The sequence below is a fragment of the Anolis sagrei genome, chromosome 1 (assembly GCF_037176765.1).
Source record: "Anolis sagrei isolate rAnoSag1 chromosome 1, rAnoSag1.mat, whole genome shotgun sequence".
NCBI classification, from domain to species: Eukaryota; Metazoa; Chordata; class Lepidosauria; order Squamata; family Dactyloidae; genus Anolis; species Anolis sagrei.
This window is the reverse complement of record NC_090021.1, coordinates 104,420,681-104,437,505: the sequence shown is the minus strand read 5'-3', so window position 1 is coordinate 104,437,505 and position 16,825 is coordinate 104,420,681. Positions and strand designations below refer to the sequence as shown.

The 16,825-nt window shown below is 39.8% G+C and overlaps 1 protein-coding gene across 2 annotated transcripts in view; it reads right to left on the bottom strand.

The window, feature by feature from the left end:
- Positions 1-16,825, bottom strand: part of BACH2 (BTB domain and CNC homolog 2) — a 226,985-nt gene that overhangs the window by 150,189 nt on the left and 59,971 nt on the right. The window contains exon 1 of one of the 2 annotated variants that reach the window (XM_060753038.2): positions 8,248-8,305. The exons of the other annotated variant lie outside the window; for it this stretch is intronic. The gene's annotated coding sequence lies outside the window, so the exon portion shown is untranslated. Of the gene's footprint in view, positions 1-8,247; positions 8,306-16,825 lie in introns of those variants that run through there. 2 annotated transcript variants of the gene reach the window in all.

The following is a 16,825-nucleotide window of genomic DNA, read 5'->3' as shown; positions in this document are numbered from 1 at the left end:
GAAACTTCTATGACACAGATATCAAAAACTCATCCCATGGATGACAAAATGTATTGGACTGAATGGTGATTATGTGGGAAAATAATGTAATATCTATGCTACAATCCATGTACATTTTTATTAAAATGTATTAATTCTTTGTATTAAAAAAGTCTTGTAACCTTACTTTCCGGATAACCCTCGTATATCTGTAAACAGACATGGTGAAATGAAATGAGTTTAAAGAGGAAGTGAGAGAACTGTTTGATCCTACATCAGATTTCATCATTGGGACTCAAGGTGTTTCCAGATTAGTCTAGAGAAGTATGAATTCAGTTTTGTCAGTCCTTGCTCCTGCTTCTTCCACCTGTTCCATTATTTTGGAAGCTGCTTGTAGTAATTTCTTGAATCTTCACTAGGACTCTTGAAGGTTTATTAAGGTGACTTAGGGTTTGAAGGAATAAAATATTGCTGCTGGTACGAGGAATGCTATAAAATTGTTTAAGGGAAGAGAAACGTTGCTTGGATTTTTTGAAAAAAAAATCATGTGGACTACAACAGCAAATCTTACAACTGGCTAACACACTTCCCTTGTCTAAAGGAGTCCTAAGTTATCTTGCATTTCAGGTTCGGTTTTCAGGTTATACCAACAGTATCTTATTTTTACTGAAGGGAGGAATGACAGCCATTCTCTTACACATCAAACTCTGAAGTATTTTGACATATATGGATTGTGCTTACAGTCAGAATATCCATTCCGGGATATTCTTATTTGTCAAAAAGCAAAGGAGTAAAGGACAACACACTGGACAGCTGAGTCTAAGTTGCTTCTTGCAATCTCTAGGTACTATCATTTGACACTGGCCACCAGTGATCACTAGTCATTCAGAATCAAGCCTGTCCTTATTTGCCTAGCCCCATTTTAGCCTCGAATATTGGAATATATTAGAGTAAGCAACTAGCATGTTAGGAATCTCCGGTGGTGCAACGGGTTAAACTGATGAGCTGCTGAACTTGCTGACCAAATGATCGGTGGTTCGAATTCAGGGAGTAGTGTGAGCCCCCATTGTTAGCCCCAGCTTCTGCCAACCTAGCAGTTTGAAAACATGCAAATGTGAATAGATCAACAAGAACCGCTTCAGCGGGAAGGTAACAGTGCTCCATGCAATCATGCCAGACATGACCTTGGAAGTGTCTGCGGACAACGCCGGCTCTTCGGCTTAGAAATGGAGATGAGCACCACTCCCCAGAGTCGGACACAACTAGACTTAATGTCAAGGGGAAACCTTTACCTTTAACTAGCATGTTATGTTTTTGATGTTTTGTATTTTTCTTTCCTGCATGGTTTTGCTCAAAATATATCTCTTTTGATAATTCCTTGCAACACCCAATAACTAATGGACCACAAGGCAGTAGCTTTTGGCTTGTGTCAATAATGTATTCCACTACTTTTCTGTAGCATCGTTTAGTATGAACAAAGCAACCTCTCTGCCAAATAAATTGGAAAGAAATCATGAGCATCAGGGCCACTGTTATTTCGCAGATTCTAAAACAGGAGTACAGCTGATATATGTGTCCAGCAATCTGATGGCTGCCAAGCTAGCAAGAATCTACAAATGCAGAATTGCCAATTCTTTTCCAGCTACTGAGATGTGATTCCCAGCACCCATGGCATTATATATTTCAATGCTCAAATTCCTAACCTAAGCAAGAAATGGGATTTGAGACAAAAGACTTTTTGGGGGGGAAGGGGGAGGTCCTTTAAAAACAACAATAGATTTCCCCCTCCTAAAGGGAAGGGAACTGCAAATGGAAAAAAAACACACACCTAACTAGAGTTATTGGAAAGTAATTGCATTTTCAGCCACTGCAATATGGGAGATAACAGCAAAGCTTTGTGGTTATGCCAGAGCCCAATCAAATTTTACTTATTCTAGGCCTTAAGTGTCTAGGGGAAAACCCGACAATTTGGGGCACCCACGCAATTTTTTTAAAAAGTTCTGTGGAAGAAAAGAGGTGATGGACTGAGGTTTTTATAACCTTTTAAACATGTTCTATACTGCCAAATTTTCATGCTATGGTTTTCCATTTGGAAAGGAAAAACTGATGAATCAAGAAAAACTTTGAAGTTTTTATTTCCCTGTGACTTCTCTCCCTACGCCACAAAAGACACTGCATATACTGTATCTAAAGGCATCTAGGGGAGAAAAAGTAGAAGAGTTGGCAACCCAGCCTGCTCTTCGCAATCTTTCTGGTGCTTTATCCTATCTCCTCTTGTATTCAACCAGTCTTTATGGTTCAATGTCGGGGTCAGGCACGTTACCATCTGGCAACAGAGCTGCTATCATTGACCCAGTATTCTAAGACGAAGCAAATGGAGGATGGAAGAGAAATAGAATTCAGGAATCTTAAAAATGGCAGCAACCCGCTGAGACAGCAAACTAAGGAGGAAAGAAAATTACATTCAGATTAAGATGAGCCTTCTTAGACCCAGGCAAAAAGCTGCTTCTTATGCAATTTTGTTCTGTTGTCAGATCTGGAGATGTAACACACTCTTTGCATCCTTCCTACCTCTCCCTGCATTATATCCCCATTAAAATGGAGATTATAAAGCTAAAGATTAGAAGGAGAGACCAAGCTTGAACCTGTGATTCAGCACATTCTAATGGTTCACAAGAACGCCAATCCATATACTATTGAAAGATAGAAACAGTCTATTATGTGTATTGATTTGGAGCACTTTGTCAGCACTAATGATGTTATCTCATTAAAAGAGATAAATGCCTTTCAGTTCTAGCAGAGCATCTGTTTCTTACTGTGGTGCAAGCTCTACGGTGGGTCCCTCAGCTGCTGTATGTGCAAACGCCATCCAAAATCCAACACAACAAGCTTTTAAGGGTTTCTAACCAAGTCATTTCTTTTTAATTGCGTTACATGTTTCTTTCATATGCTCTCTGGTAAAGACCTTGTGTGGGCAGACTAATATGGATAAAGTGGAGGAGGGCTAAAAAGTGAAGCCTCACAAACAAATCAAACAGGTGTCATGTGCCATTTCCGAACCTTGCTATTAGCTGACTCTTGAAAGCACAGTAAACTACATGGTAGCAACTAACATCAGAAGGTGAAATAGTAAGTGAAATATCACCATCAGTAGGTGAAATTTCAATGAGGCAATTATTCAGATGATTCCTACCCAACAATACTAGCATACACAAGGAGTTACAATGTTTTCCACTTGCTAAAAATAAAAAGGTAGTAATTTGCGGTAATGAATGTTTTATACACAAGACCTTTTTGTGTGGGGTGTTTCAAATACACATTATTAAAATGTTTCTATTTCCTAGCATTACTAATGTTCTTCCACATTACTCTTCAGTGTGAGAACACCATTTTCAAAATTCCAGATGTTCACCACCAGCACCCTGGTTGTCTAGCTACATGTTACAATTTTTAGAAGGAATTGCTTTGATCTTATTGAAGAATATTCAATTCATCTATGCATATCAGGGGACAGAAGTGGAGAGCCAGCTCCCAGGCACTGCACAAGACAAGAGGAATCATAGAATCATAGAGTTGGAAGAGACTTCATGGGCCATCCAGTCCAACCCTCTGTCAAGAAGCAGGATAATCGCATTCAAAGCATCCCCGACAGATGAAGGTGACCCTTCAGACGTTTTGGACTATGATTTCCAATATTTGTTGGACTTTATGGGTTTTGTCATGTAAACTTCTGGAAGGCAACAAGTTGGAAGAGGCATGCATACAGAACCATCCTTGCATTAATGAGATATCCATTCAGCAGTCTTTCACTGGGTAAGTGAAATTTCAGGAGTTAAACCAGAATTTTCTACAAAGATGGTGATTCTCTAGATCAAAGAGTTTCATTGGGCAACACAGCACAGTCTATGATCTGTTTATCATTAAGATAACATTTTTCTTAGTTATGTTTGTGTAATGCAAAAAGCAATTTCTACACAGTAGTTACCCAAAATATTTTATTTAAGTAATTGTATTCACCAGGATTGCAAGACATTCACAATCTGTCCCACAGAAATATACTTCTTCTTTTTTAAAATAACAACCCTGTGCACTTTTGTGGAGAAAATTTGGCTTCATATCACCTGATATATGTATATGAAGAACAAGGTGCAATTTCTCCATGAACCACAATATGATATACCACACTAATATAGCATAGTATATTAAGAGATTGCAGAATATTATAGCGTTAAGGACTATCCAAGTCCAACAGAGGAAAACCACTGCATACCACAAAGGAAAACTAGCTCTGTGCCTGTTACTCCTTCCCACTAAATAAACATTCATACATTTGATTCCATTCTACACACATTCATATAATGTCTTGGGCAAAAAAACCAAAAGACCTAACAATTTTTCAAAATAATGTTGATTAAACTCTTACTCTTGCGTCAGCTATAAGTATTCAAAATGGACATTGCCCTAGGTCACATAGCTCTTGTATTTTAGCTTACCTAAATGCCTCCACACCAGCCTTTAACAGCTATGCATACCTGAGATGTGTTTAGGCCAGTGTTCTCAACCTTTTTTTTTTTAACCAGGGACCACTCTCCAACATTAGTACTAAAAGGGTTACGATTCATTTTTGGTCAACTTTAGATTTGATTTGGTTATTTGAGGTACTGATTCAGGAAATCGAATTGGGTAGACCACATCAGCTCTAGTTTCTGATACAGAACATATGCCATCCAGTAGTTGACATCTGCTCATGCACAGAAAACCATATTTAATAATCTAGAACTGATGTGGTGGTAGTAATCTTTTGTGGGTGGTCAGCCTCTTCCCTCATGACATCCCAGTTGCCTCGGCTCTATAAGAGGGTTCCACGAGACCAGTTGCTCTCCTTGCCATTTGGTTTTGAGGCAATGGTGTTGTAATGGTGAGGCCGCTGACCATGTTTTCGTTCTTGTGGACTACTGGTGGTCCATGGACCACAGGTTGGGAACCACTGGTTTAGATTATAGCTCCCATTATCTCCATCTAGCAGGACCACTGGCTGAAAATGATGGGAATTTTTGTCCAACAGACAATTCCTATCAGCAGCATATCACAGTCTGCTACTTGATTCATTACAATTTAGCAGCTGCTTTAAACACTGGAAATGGAAAATGTTTATTATTTTTCTATCACCTTGAAAATGACTTAGATCATATTTGAAAAACTGTATGTACTGAAATAATACATGTTTGAACAACCAAGTATGTAAATAAAATGGATCATGAATTCAGATTAAGACTATCACAATCTAAGTTGGGGGGAGGCGGGGAGAAGACAAAAGAAGCATGCTTCTCAAGCAAAGCCTAACTATAACCAGGTAGCTTTCTTGAGATAATATCCCAGTACTCAAAATGGCTATTAATATTAATAAGATAAATCTCCACAATTCCGACCAGTTTACAAATAATTTTGTTTCAGTTATCTAGGCTGCAAGCCTAAATACATTTACTTGGAAGTAAGCTCCATTTGCATTCAATGGATTTTTCTTCCAAGTAGATATATTCAGGCTTGTGCTGTGAATACATCTCTTTATCAGGACCTTTCATATTTCAATGTTTCACTTTGGGAGCACATATTGTGTGTGCCATTTATGTAACATTTATTTTAAAAGATATATTTTTTACTTTATTCTGAATAAAGAAGTATACAAAAGCTTTCAGAATGGACACACGTTCATTGCACTCTCTATGTTTCCCAGTTATTCACTAAAGGCAGTTCATTATACCTGAATGGCTTCCAGTGACTACTCTAAAGGATTAAACAGTACTGGATGTATCTCAGGCAGGGCAGCCTATTCTGTAAGAATAAGAGGCTTACCGATTTCAGGAAGCTATGAAAAAGCAGCAAATGACCAACTGAGCTGTTCCAAAGTGATTTTCACCAAAGATCAGTGGCATCACTTGGGGCTCATTATCCTGTTTCAATTGTTGACACACTTGGCAGTGAGTTATTAAATATTAAGCCTACTATGTTAGCATATGTACAAACATAATGTGATGAGAATAAGGGAACTGCTATAGAAGAGCCCTGCTCTTCTGTCAAAACAAATAGCTCGCTTACCATGGTCAAGATCAGATAGCATAGCTCAATGAAAAAGCAGCAGGAGTCAGATGTGGCCCATGCGGACTGACCAACAAATGTGACTGAGCCTACCTTCAATTCGCTGGTACATTAGTCTGTCATTACACTTCAAAGATGAGAGAAAGGAAAATTTATATCTCAGGAACAAGGGGCCACATTTTATCATAGTTTTGGGTAATTTAGCAGGAAAAATAAATAGGAAGTCAGTGGTATGGGGTCTGCAAAACAGGGTCCCTGGATCCATCCTTTCCCCACCCTCATAGGGTTTTCTTTAACCAGGTTTACTCAGGGCTCTTCCACACAGCCATATAACCCAGAATATCAAGGCAGAAAATCCCACAATATCTGCTTTGAACTGGATTATTTGAGTCCACACTGCCATATATTTCAGTTCAAAGCAGCTGTGTGGAAGGGGCCTCAGAGGTGTTTTTGCCACATCTGCACCGGCAATAAAACCCCCTGTAAAACTTCATGTTTAAGGAGAAAGATCAAACATATTGCCCATACATCTCATACTACAGACTCCATTCTCAGTATGATAGACATACAAAAGCATTCATGTCAATTCCTACAATCTACGCAAGCGCACACAAGGTTAACAATTGCTATTAAGGAAATCTATTTTTGACTTTTAAAAAAGGGGGTGGGCAAGATTGAAAATGGAGGAAAATCTGATTTGAAAAGAAACTAGACAATGTACAGAGGGTTAAGTACAGAGAGATTTCTCAGATCCAAATTTCCTTCCCAAAGCTGCTTTTCCGTAAGAAAAAAGAAAAGTGTGCTAAGCTGATAGCATGGATGTCCGAGTATGCTGCGTACTTAGGCAAACACAATATCTGCTACAGCATTTTGGCAATTCTGTGGACTACTTCTCACTGATATAAATCTGTGCCTAGGGTGTGCAGAAATGAACGTTCACATAAGGGAATGCGCCCCGCTTCCCAAATTGTTATTTCTTGACAGTCATTTCCTCTTTTCTTCTGCTTTGTTTATTTATTTAGGTTTCAAGGACCAGTCCACCACATGATCTGAGTCCCAATCTAGTCTGAAGCACCAAGCTCATTAATAGGTAAATGGAAAGTCCAAATAGCTGACGAACCCTCATCAGATATTAAATTAGAATTTAACTTATCATGTGTCTTCCTTCTATTTCAGCCATGGAAAAAAGAAATGAGAAGAATTGAAGAGGATGTGAAGGAATCAACCAAGATACCATAACTAAAAGTAAAATATAGCTTTATAATTGAAAGTGGTTTCAACACAACACAACACACTTTATGAATTATAGAAACAGTTTCTGCAGAAAAAGCTATTTTTCAATAGGAAATGGTAAGAAATGCAAGGCAGAGAAGGTGGAAGAAGATGAGGAAGGGAAGATCACAAAACAATGTTTTCTTAGTAAACGAATTAGTATAGTATTCTCGCATTTTATTTTTTGGTACACAGACAAATCAGGTCCATTTTTCCCTTCATTCCAACAGTCACACCTTGTTTCTTTGTTCCTTCCATCTTACAACACCCACGTACCACTACACTGCTATTTCAATTTTTATTTATTGTTTATTTAATGTCAACACCACCTTTCTCCAAAAAGCACAACTTCATTACAATGCAAAAACCAATATTGCCCATTGGTATTCCTCTGCTTTACCCTTCCAAACTATGTTTGCTGATTCCAACACCTGGAACGTACAAATGCAGTTTGCTCAGTCATGAAGTATATCCCACCCCCATGCCTTTCATGGTATCGGATTTTGAGAACTGAACCCTTTGACACCCACTGCTATTCTCCACCCTGCCATGGATGCATTTAGTTGCACTAAAATTCTGAATATTTGCCCCTTCCCAGTCTGATCTATTCAACAATCTCAGGAGAGAACAGCTTGCATTGCTCACGTTACATTCCACTCTTCCTGACATCCCAGTCATGCTGGCATAAAGACAAAGCAAAGGCCTCTTGCATCACACAGAGCTTCCCTCCTGAACACAAGAGGTATTTGGAAATACACGTACGGTCACACATTACACACACAATCCTCTCCAGCAGCATCCCTCGGCGCATACACGACTGTGGCTTTAGTATTGTGAATAATCTGTTTTCAAGGAATTCCTCTGTCGGTGCTCCACCCTACTCTGTAAACTAGACATTACCTTATACAAGAATGAATCTGCTGCCTTCATCTGTCTAGCTGCTTTGCAGAAGATTTCCTACAACAGCAATGCCTGCTCCCCCAACCCACCCACCTAACCACTCTGCTCCTCATTTAACTCCCCCTTGCCACACATGCACACACACAAATACACTCCCCCCCCCTTTCACTGGCTCACTGTGTTTTTGTGTAAATGATCTCACATGACTCAACAAATCCATCTGCCTCAAGCAGGCCAAGTTTGGAGCCTTCCCAGGAAGGGAGGGAGCAAGGCAGGGAGGGAGGGAAGAAATTGCTTTGTGGAAGAGACCTGGAGCTTTGCCCTTTCTCTGGCTCAAATTACCCGCCTGTCAGGCCTGACGGATTTGGCTAAAAATAAAAGGAAGCGGGCCATGAAAAGCAGATGAATGAGCTCAGCAGTTCCTTAGATAACATGGGGGCCAGCATCACCCAGCGCGTCCAAAACAGGAACGTCAAACGGTGGGCCAGTTAAGTGCAATGCTGCAAATCCAGGTAACCGTTCAGTTTGAGAAAAGTGATCCTCAGAAGAAACAGAAAGAAGGGGGGAACGTACAAATGAACACACAGAAGAAGTCTGAGCAGTGCTGGAACGCCACTTGTGAAAGAATGTGAGCTCCACAGTCTTGTCCTGCCAAAGAGAGGGAAGAGGAAAGGCGATTGGCATTTTTAAAGCTGCGTATGACATCAGTTTTCTAGTTTTGTGCCAAGCAAAGAGCTGAAAGTCGTTTGTGCAAGTGTGTGTGCCCAGAGCCCGCAGTGGGTATTAAGCACTTAGCTTGGCAATGTAATGACACACTGCAACAATCTGTAATGCGAAGCAGTCAGCAAAGCCCTGGCTCTGAAAGCTATTTCTCCTAACTATTAACCATATGTTTGGCTCCTCAGCTATCCGAGCGGGTGTCCCAGCTTACCATCTGGTTCCCATCCACACAAGCAACTGTAAAGCACAGAGAATTTCCCTCTGGAGCCGCATGTTTTGCACTCTGTCTGCGTTTTTTTTAAAATCTTTTAAAAAGAAAAGAAAAAAGAATCCCTCCCAGCAAGAGTTTCTTCTCATTCATCCGTCTGAACGCAAGCACAGAGTACCCGCCAAGGTCTTTTACTATAATTATTCAAGAATGTACTGCTGTACTGTAAACAAGGCAGAGAGAGAGAGGCATTCCCGTTTGTACAAGGGAGCTCAGAGGGCACATGTGCGCGCGCACACATACACACACGTGCTTCCTCGCAGACAGGGATTAAAATGGGCAATGTTGACACTTGATACAGGAGGTTAAAAATAGGTGCATTCTCCACTGATCCAGGCACTGCTGTGGCGCCTTTCGCTCTTCGTACACACTCTGCTTTCTTGGAAATGGCCTTTTAAAAATCCAAACACACACACAAATAAATTCGGACAAACAACATTAACCGGATTATACTGTGGCAGTTTGTCATAATATAGAGCAAAAGTAGCATAAGTGTACAAAAATGATACATGTTTAATTACCTAATCAAACACCATATTCCTAAAAATACCAGAGTTCATGAAGGTGATCAGAAGAAACAGATGCTTGTGCATTTCAGAGCTGTGTCTGTTGTGCTTATGTGTGCTTTTTAAAAGCATGTTTAACCCTTTCCCTTTATAAAGAAAGGAATGAGTATTGTTCCATATGGCCAGCATGACAGCAATCAGAACAAAGCAATTACTGATGCAAGGAATTGTAACATTCAGCAGGTTGAATACTTATAATTCTAAAAAAAGTTTACAATACTGAGCTTAGAAATCCACTGGGCATACTGCAACTCTGCATACCGCAACAAAACACTCCTGTAAAACACACCAGCTTTCACAAAATAAAGATGTTGCACATTCAAAAATATTGCAAAAACATATTGTGCCCATTTTCTTACAACAGTGTGAAATGTACACCCAACAAACACTCTAGGGCGAGAGAGGGTAGCTTTCTGTTAACAGCAACTCCTGGAGGCAGAAGATTCGAGTGGATAGTATCTTATTCATGCCACCCACAATGCTCCCACTCCAGCTGGATATAGTCAGCAGGATTACAAGGTGGAAGAAAGTATTCCAGCTTCTTTTCTTCTCAGCTACATCCCAGGACAGAGCTTTCAGAGGCCTTTCCCTTCCTCTGACTTAGCAGTGATGATCTGGTTAGTCTCCTGGACTCTAAGCTGGGTGTGTTTACCAGGAGCAAAGCAAGAGGGAATGGAAAAAGATGAGCTCCTTGGATTATCTCCTGAAATGGAACAACAACATCAGTGGCAGAGTCATGACTTCCCTTTTTCAAATGCACCTGATCTTTATCTATATCTATATAGAGGGTGCTTAGTATCTATGGGGGGGGGGGTGGTTTCTGGACCTCCTGCAAATACTAAAACATGTGGGCAGTCAAGTCCCTGTTAATGAAATGTCAGAGGGCCACAGCAGAGGCAGCACCAAGATCCAGTTGACAAGTGTGCGGTATGGCAAACATTCTTTGGCTCTCAACAACCTCTGCTTATATGTAAAGCAGAAATAATAATAATAATAACAATAATAATAATAATAATAATAGTGACATCTAGTGAAACCAGGTCAAGAAGCAATCCCAGGGCAATGGCATGGTCTGGGTTCAAAGTCTGCGGAAAGTGGGCAACTCTAGAAGCAGGGGATCACAAGGAATGCTTGCCTTGTGAAGTGAATGCTACTACCATCACCATCACTCCCCTCTTGAAGCTTGAGGTTGTTGTGCACTGTGGATTTCTGGACAAAGCACAAGGGCAACAGACTAAGCCTCCATGGCTTGTCCAAAAAGGGACTTGTTCACATAGAAGTTCATGACTCAGTGCTGGTACATGGGATGGAAGTAAGTTCTATCCAAAGGCCTTCTCCCACACAACTTCAAGCTTCAGGGAGGGTGGGTGGCAAACATACCATGAAGCATGCATATATTGTGATCCACCATCTCTGAGGACCACAGATATTATTCACTTCACTAAGACTGCACATCTGGTGCCCAGGCCTTTCTGCCACTACTCTGCTGCCCTGAGTCTGCTTCCTGTCGGTGGTGGTGGCAGCAAGGCCCAGGCACCAGATATGCGTTCTTAGTTCTCATGTTCACTTAATTTTACAATTTCTACATGTTTAGTCTGCGGTTCGATAAACTCGCAGATTCCAAGTGCTTGGATACTTAGGACCCAATACATCTATATCTACATCATATCTACATCTAAGGATTGATAGGAGGTCAGTAGCAGTGTCAATAGAAAGATCTGTGGAGTAGTAATGCTTTTATGGTCCATTTGAAAGCCTCAAAAATGGATGTTCCACTCCTTACCCACCTCACCAAACCTCACTCCCTACTCTCCAAACACCTGATGTATGAGTAATTAAAACCTAATAAAAATAATATAAAAAAAAATGGATGTTCCACGGACATGAAGAACCCTTGTCCCCGGTACCTACCAATTTGATTGAAATTAATAGCAGGCATTTTTAGGACCTTGATATGTTCATGTATTGTGAATATAATCCCACTAAATAGGGATGGATGGAAACTGGTATTTCTTTTGCTGTGTTCAACATTAATACAAGTACAATTTTCTAGATAAAAGCTTCTTTGAACTTTTTTGTCCGGGAAAACTGACTGAAGCACTTCCAAAAAACAGAACTGCTTAGGCTTCACATGAATTCGTATGCGCACATGTGCCCAAACTTTGTTTCTTAGTCAAATGCCACCCACACTTGAAATCCTGTACCAACCAGATTAGCAAATCTGCACATACTTGTACTCTTGCAGTAAACAATAACCTCTTTCACTCCACATAATCATCTGAATAAATAGATACAAATGTCATGGGGAAAATTAGGAAACATCTACTGAGGGCAGTTCACAAGATGAAGGGTGGAATTATTGATTTAAAAATGTACACAGTCTAAATATAGAGAACGTCAAAAAACCAATTTCCCCTTGCTAACCTATACTATTACAGTAAGACATTTCTTTTGTTGTTCTTGTTGAGTGAGAGCATGAAAGAGGTTGGTCTTACAATGGAAAAGGAAACAATTCCCTTCAAAATGGGGTGCTTAGGTTGGAAAAATCCAGTCCTTAACAAGTCACATGACAAACCCAGAATTAAAAATGTCACCGGTAAATACAATATTAGCAGGTGGGAGAAGATTGGAAGATAATGGGTGTAAATTCTTACTCTAGGAGACAGGCATGAATATGAAGATATGAAACTGAACTGAAAAATATGCAGCTGGGTTAAACTGAAAGTGCTAGTTCAATTTTCCGACCTCCACCAGCATTTTAGGGACTCAAGAATAAAGGACTACCCAGCCCTGCTACCAGAAACTCTTTCAAAAGTCTTGAACCCAAGACTTTCTACATGAACAAGACAGTACCACTGAGTGATGAGCTTTTTCCATAAATAACAACAACAACAAACTTTATTTACATCCTGCACCTATCTCCCAGAGGGGACTCAGATAAATTGGTTGTTTCTTTCAGCTGAAGCTCTAAAAAACTTGAAAGAAAGGAGGAATGGGGTATTGTGTACTGGAGAAAGTCAATATTTATTTTGAAGCAAATCATATTCATCTTCACATCTGAAATTCATCTTCACATATGTGCACCCATCATCATCGTTATTTCAAAACCAAATTTTGCAATAGTATCCCATTGGAGGATGTGACAAACTAACCTATACTTGTTGAAAGCTTTCACAGCCAGAATTACTGGGTTGCTGTAAGTTTTCCGGGCTGTCTGGCCATGTTCCAGAAGCATTCTCTCCTGATGTTTCACTCTCATCTATGGCAGGCATACTCAGAGGTTCTGAGGTTTGTACTGTTAAAGTGTCAAATTGCACTTATTCAACAGTGTAGATCAGGCACGGGCAAACTTTGCTCCTCCAGGTATTTTGGACTTCAACTCCCACAATTCCTACTGGCTGAATTGTGGGATTTGAAGTCCAGAACACCCAGAGGGCTGAAGTTTGCCCTTGCCTGGTGTAGATGCACCCAAGGACAAGGTGACATGACTCTTTTCTTCCATTCCCATCCTTGCCACTAGTTGTGAAAATCTTCCTCTGTGTTTTTCTTTCATCTTTGCAGAAGCAATTATGTATCTTTTATGTCTTCAAGTCTTTTAGGCAATTTTAAGAAGCCACTGCCAGCAAGGCTATGTCTTTATGTGCCAGCAGTGTTCTAGTGTTGTATTAAAATCTTCTCGGTTTTAAAAATGTAATTAATTGCAGTTAAAAGTGGTGTTAGACTGCATTAATTCTATAGTGTATATGTAATAGCAGCCAAAGCTCAAAGTGCCATTGGGAGGGTGTCCCAATTCTGAGAAGACTCTGGCTTTCTGAATTGAATCCTCTGATGGTCTAACTTGTTTTGTAATTGAAATTCAAGTCTTCCCACTCGCTGCCAATTTGGCAATATGAAACAGCATGTCAATGAGTACTGCTACCCAAGAATGTCATCCAATGGCCTAATACTTCTTCATAGCCAGTTGCCTATTAACGTCTCTCTTAAACAACAAAACACTTCTGTGAAGTCTTCAAAATTTGGGATTATCTTGAAGTAATTTACAACTGCGCTTCTGTTTTTTAAAGGCTGCAAAAATGTTAAGGTTCTGGGAATTCATTAACACAAAATTAAAGGAGAGAAAAACAGTGTTGGCTAGACATGTTTCAATATTTGTTACCATAGAAACAAGACAGCAGGTTTTGGTTTTTAGTTATTCATAGCTATAAAATATTAAAACTACTTAATGTCTTTGCATATACATTTTATACTAAGACACTGTCAATCTTTAGAACTAGAGCTAAAATGGCTACATTTCTATGGTGTCCAGTGGGCTGTATTATACTATACTAATTAATACTATACTATACTAATTAATACTAATACTACACCCATACCATAATTAATACTAATTAATACTATACCCATACTATAATAATTAAAATTCATTACAATAATTTAAAATGAAAGGAAAATCAACTACCTGTGGTCTCTTCCAACTCAATGATTTTATTACTCTACCTCAAACACTAGAACATTGCTGGCACATAAAGACATAGCCTTGCTGGCAGTGGCTTCTTGAAATTGCCTAAAAGACTTGAAGGCGTACAAGTTTACACTTTTGAGAGACCACATAAGATAAATGTACATCATAGCTATTATACAGAACAGTGTAATGGGGATAATGTATTCATAAGTCATCCTTGATATTGGAAGGAGATAGCAGATAACAAACTGGTAAAAATATATTTCATCAAGGTTCACCAGAACAGCTTGAGGTATCACTTGGTTGCGCATGAAGCATTTGACTTCTCCACATTTCTCTTATTCTCTGCAATGATCTTACAATTGAAATAATGTATTTGTAAAGATTGAAAACATAAGGCTACACTCAATTGTTAGCCTCATGTAGGATAGATCCACTGAATCAATAGGTAAACGGAATTTAAGTACCGGCAGTCCTCAAGTTACAAACATGATAGGTTCTGTAGGTTTGTTCTTAAGCTAAATGTGTATGCAAGTAAGAAACAGGTATATTTTTAAAGTGTAAAGGTAAAGGTTTCCCCTGACATTATTAAGTCTAGTCGTGTCTGACTCTGGGGGGTGGTGCTCATCTCCATTTCTAAACCGAAGAGCCGGCATTGTCCATAGACACCTCCAAGGTCATGTGGCCAGCATGACTGCATGGAGTGCCGTTACCTTCCTGTTGAAGCAGTACCTATTGATCTACTTACATTTGCATATTTTTGAACTGCTAGGTTGGCAAAAGTTGGGGCTAACAGCAGGAGCTCATCCCACTCCCCGGATTCGAACCGCCAACCTCTTGGTCATCAAGTTCAGCAGCTCAGCGGTTTGACCTGCTGCGCCACCAGAGGGCCCTTTTTAAAGTGTTACTCCAACCAAATATATATAAATATATTACCTTTGGACAGCAAGGGGAAGGGTTAATACCCCTGTGCTGTATGTTTTGCTGTATGTGTCCCCATTCAGACGATTTCACCGTCTGTGATAATTGGATTTTGAAAAATTTGACTTGTTGTGGAAACAAGGATTGTTTCACCCCCATCTGTATATCTGAATCGTTTGTAAGCAGGATGTTTGTAATATGGGGACTGCCTATATTTGGTCCACTCTGTTTGGAAATAACAAATACAGTTATGTATAGAGTTTCATCCGCATTGTAGAATGAATGCAGTTTGATGTCACTTTAATTGACATGGCTCAATGCTATGGAATCATGGGAGCTGTCGTTTTACAAGGTATTAAATTTTCTAAACCAAAGAGCACTGATACCTCACCAAACTATGACTTCTATGATTTCATAGCATTGAACTATAGAAAGTGGTCTCAAACTGCATTAATTCTGCAGTGTAGATGCACCTTTAGACTCTACTTAGTTCAAAACATACCTTCCAATAACAGGTCATGGAATTAATTGTGGCAAAAGACACAGGGTAATAGTTTCCCATGACTAAAAAAGAGATATTGGAATTCGTATCCACCAACGCCCACAAGACGATTTCAAGAAGAAGGAGCCAAAATGGGAACAGTTAGGTGTCCTAATTGCTTTCACTTCCAAGTCCGTCACACAAGACTGCTCCCTCAGATCCCTTTCTTTTCAGAAACACAAATACGAGTATATACAATTATTTGGAGAAGCATGTATGTCAAGTATTACCTAACTGACATTTCAGACTTTACTATGAAAATATTGTGGTTAACTGACATTTCAACCACTGCCATATCTAGCACGATTTTATAGAATATTCTTCCCACAACATGTGGGCAAGAGGATTTTTTTCCATTTCAGTAAATTAGTTTTAAGAACCTGTAAGTTATGAGAGCCAATGTGTGGTATAATGGTTTGAGCATTCAACTAATATGCTGGGAGACCAGGGTTCAAATCCCCACTCAGCCATGGAAACCAACCGAGTGGCTTTTGACAAGTCACATTCTCTCAGCCTCAAAGAAAAGCAATGACAAAACCATGTCTGAACAAGTCTTCCCAAGAAAACCTTGGGATAATTGAAAATATATTGGAAATGGTCTGAAGGCACTCTATGGGTACATAGACATTGTAAAATTACTGCAGTTCGACACAACGTTAAGTAACATAGCGCAGTGTTATGGGAACATGGAAGCTGAGGTTTTACAAAGTCTTGAAGTGTCTGTGCCAAAGAGCATTGAAGCCTCACCAAATTACAAAGCCCATAATCCCACAGTACTGAGCCAGAGCAGTTAAAGTGGTGGCAAACAGCACTGATTCCGAATTAATCCTGAGATTCGAGACATTGTAAAAATACATTAATCCTGAGGCTCATGGCTTTGGAAATTATCACTTCACTATTCATCTTGAGCAATGATTCCCAACCTGTGGTCTGTGGACCACCAGTGGTCCGCAAGAATGAAAATATGGTCTACGGCCTCACCATCACTACACTGTTGCCTCAAAACCATGTGGCAACAAGAGTGACTGGTCTCGCAAAACCCTCTTATAGTGCCGAGGCAACAGGGATGTCAGGAGGGGAGAGACTGACAACCCATGAAA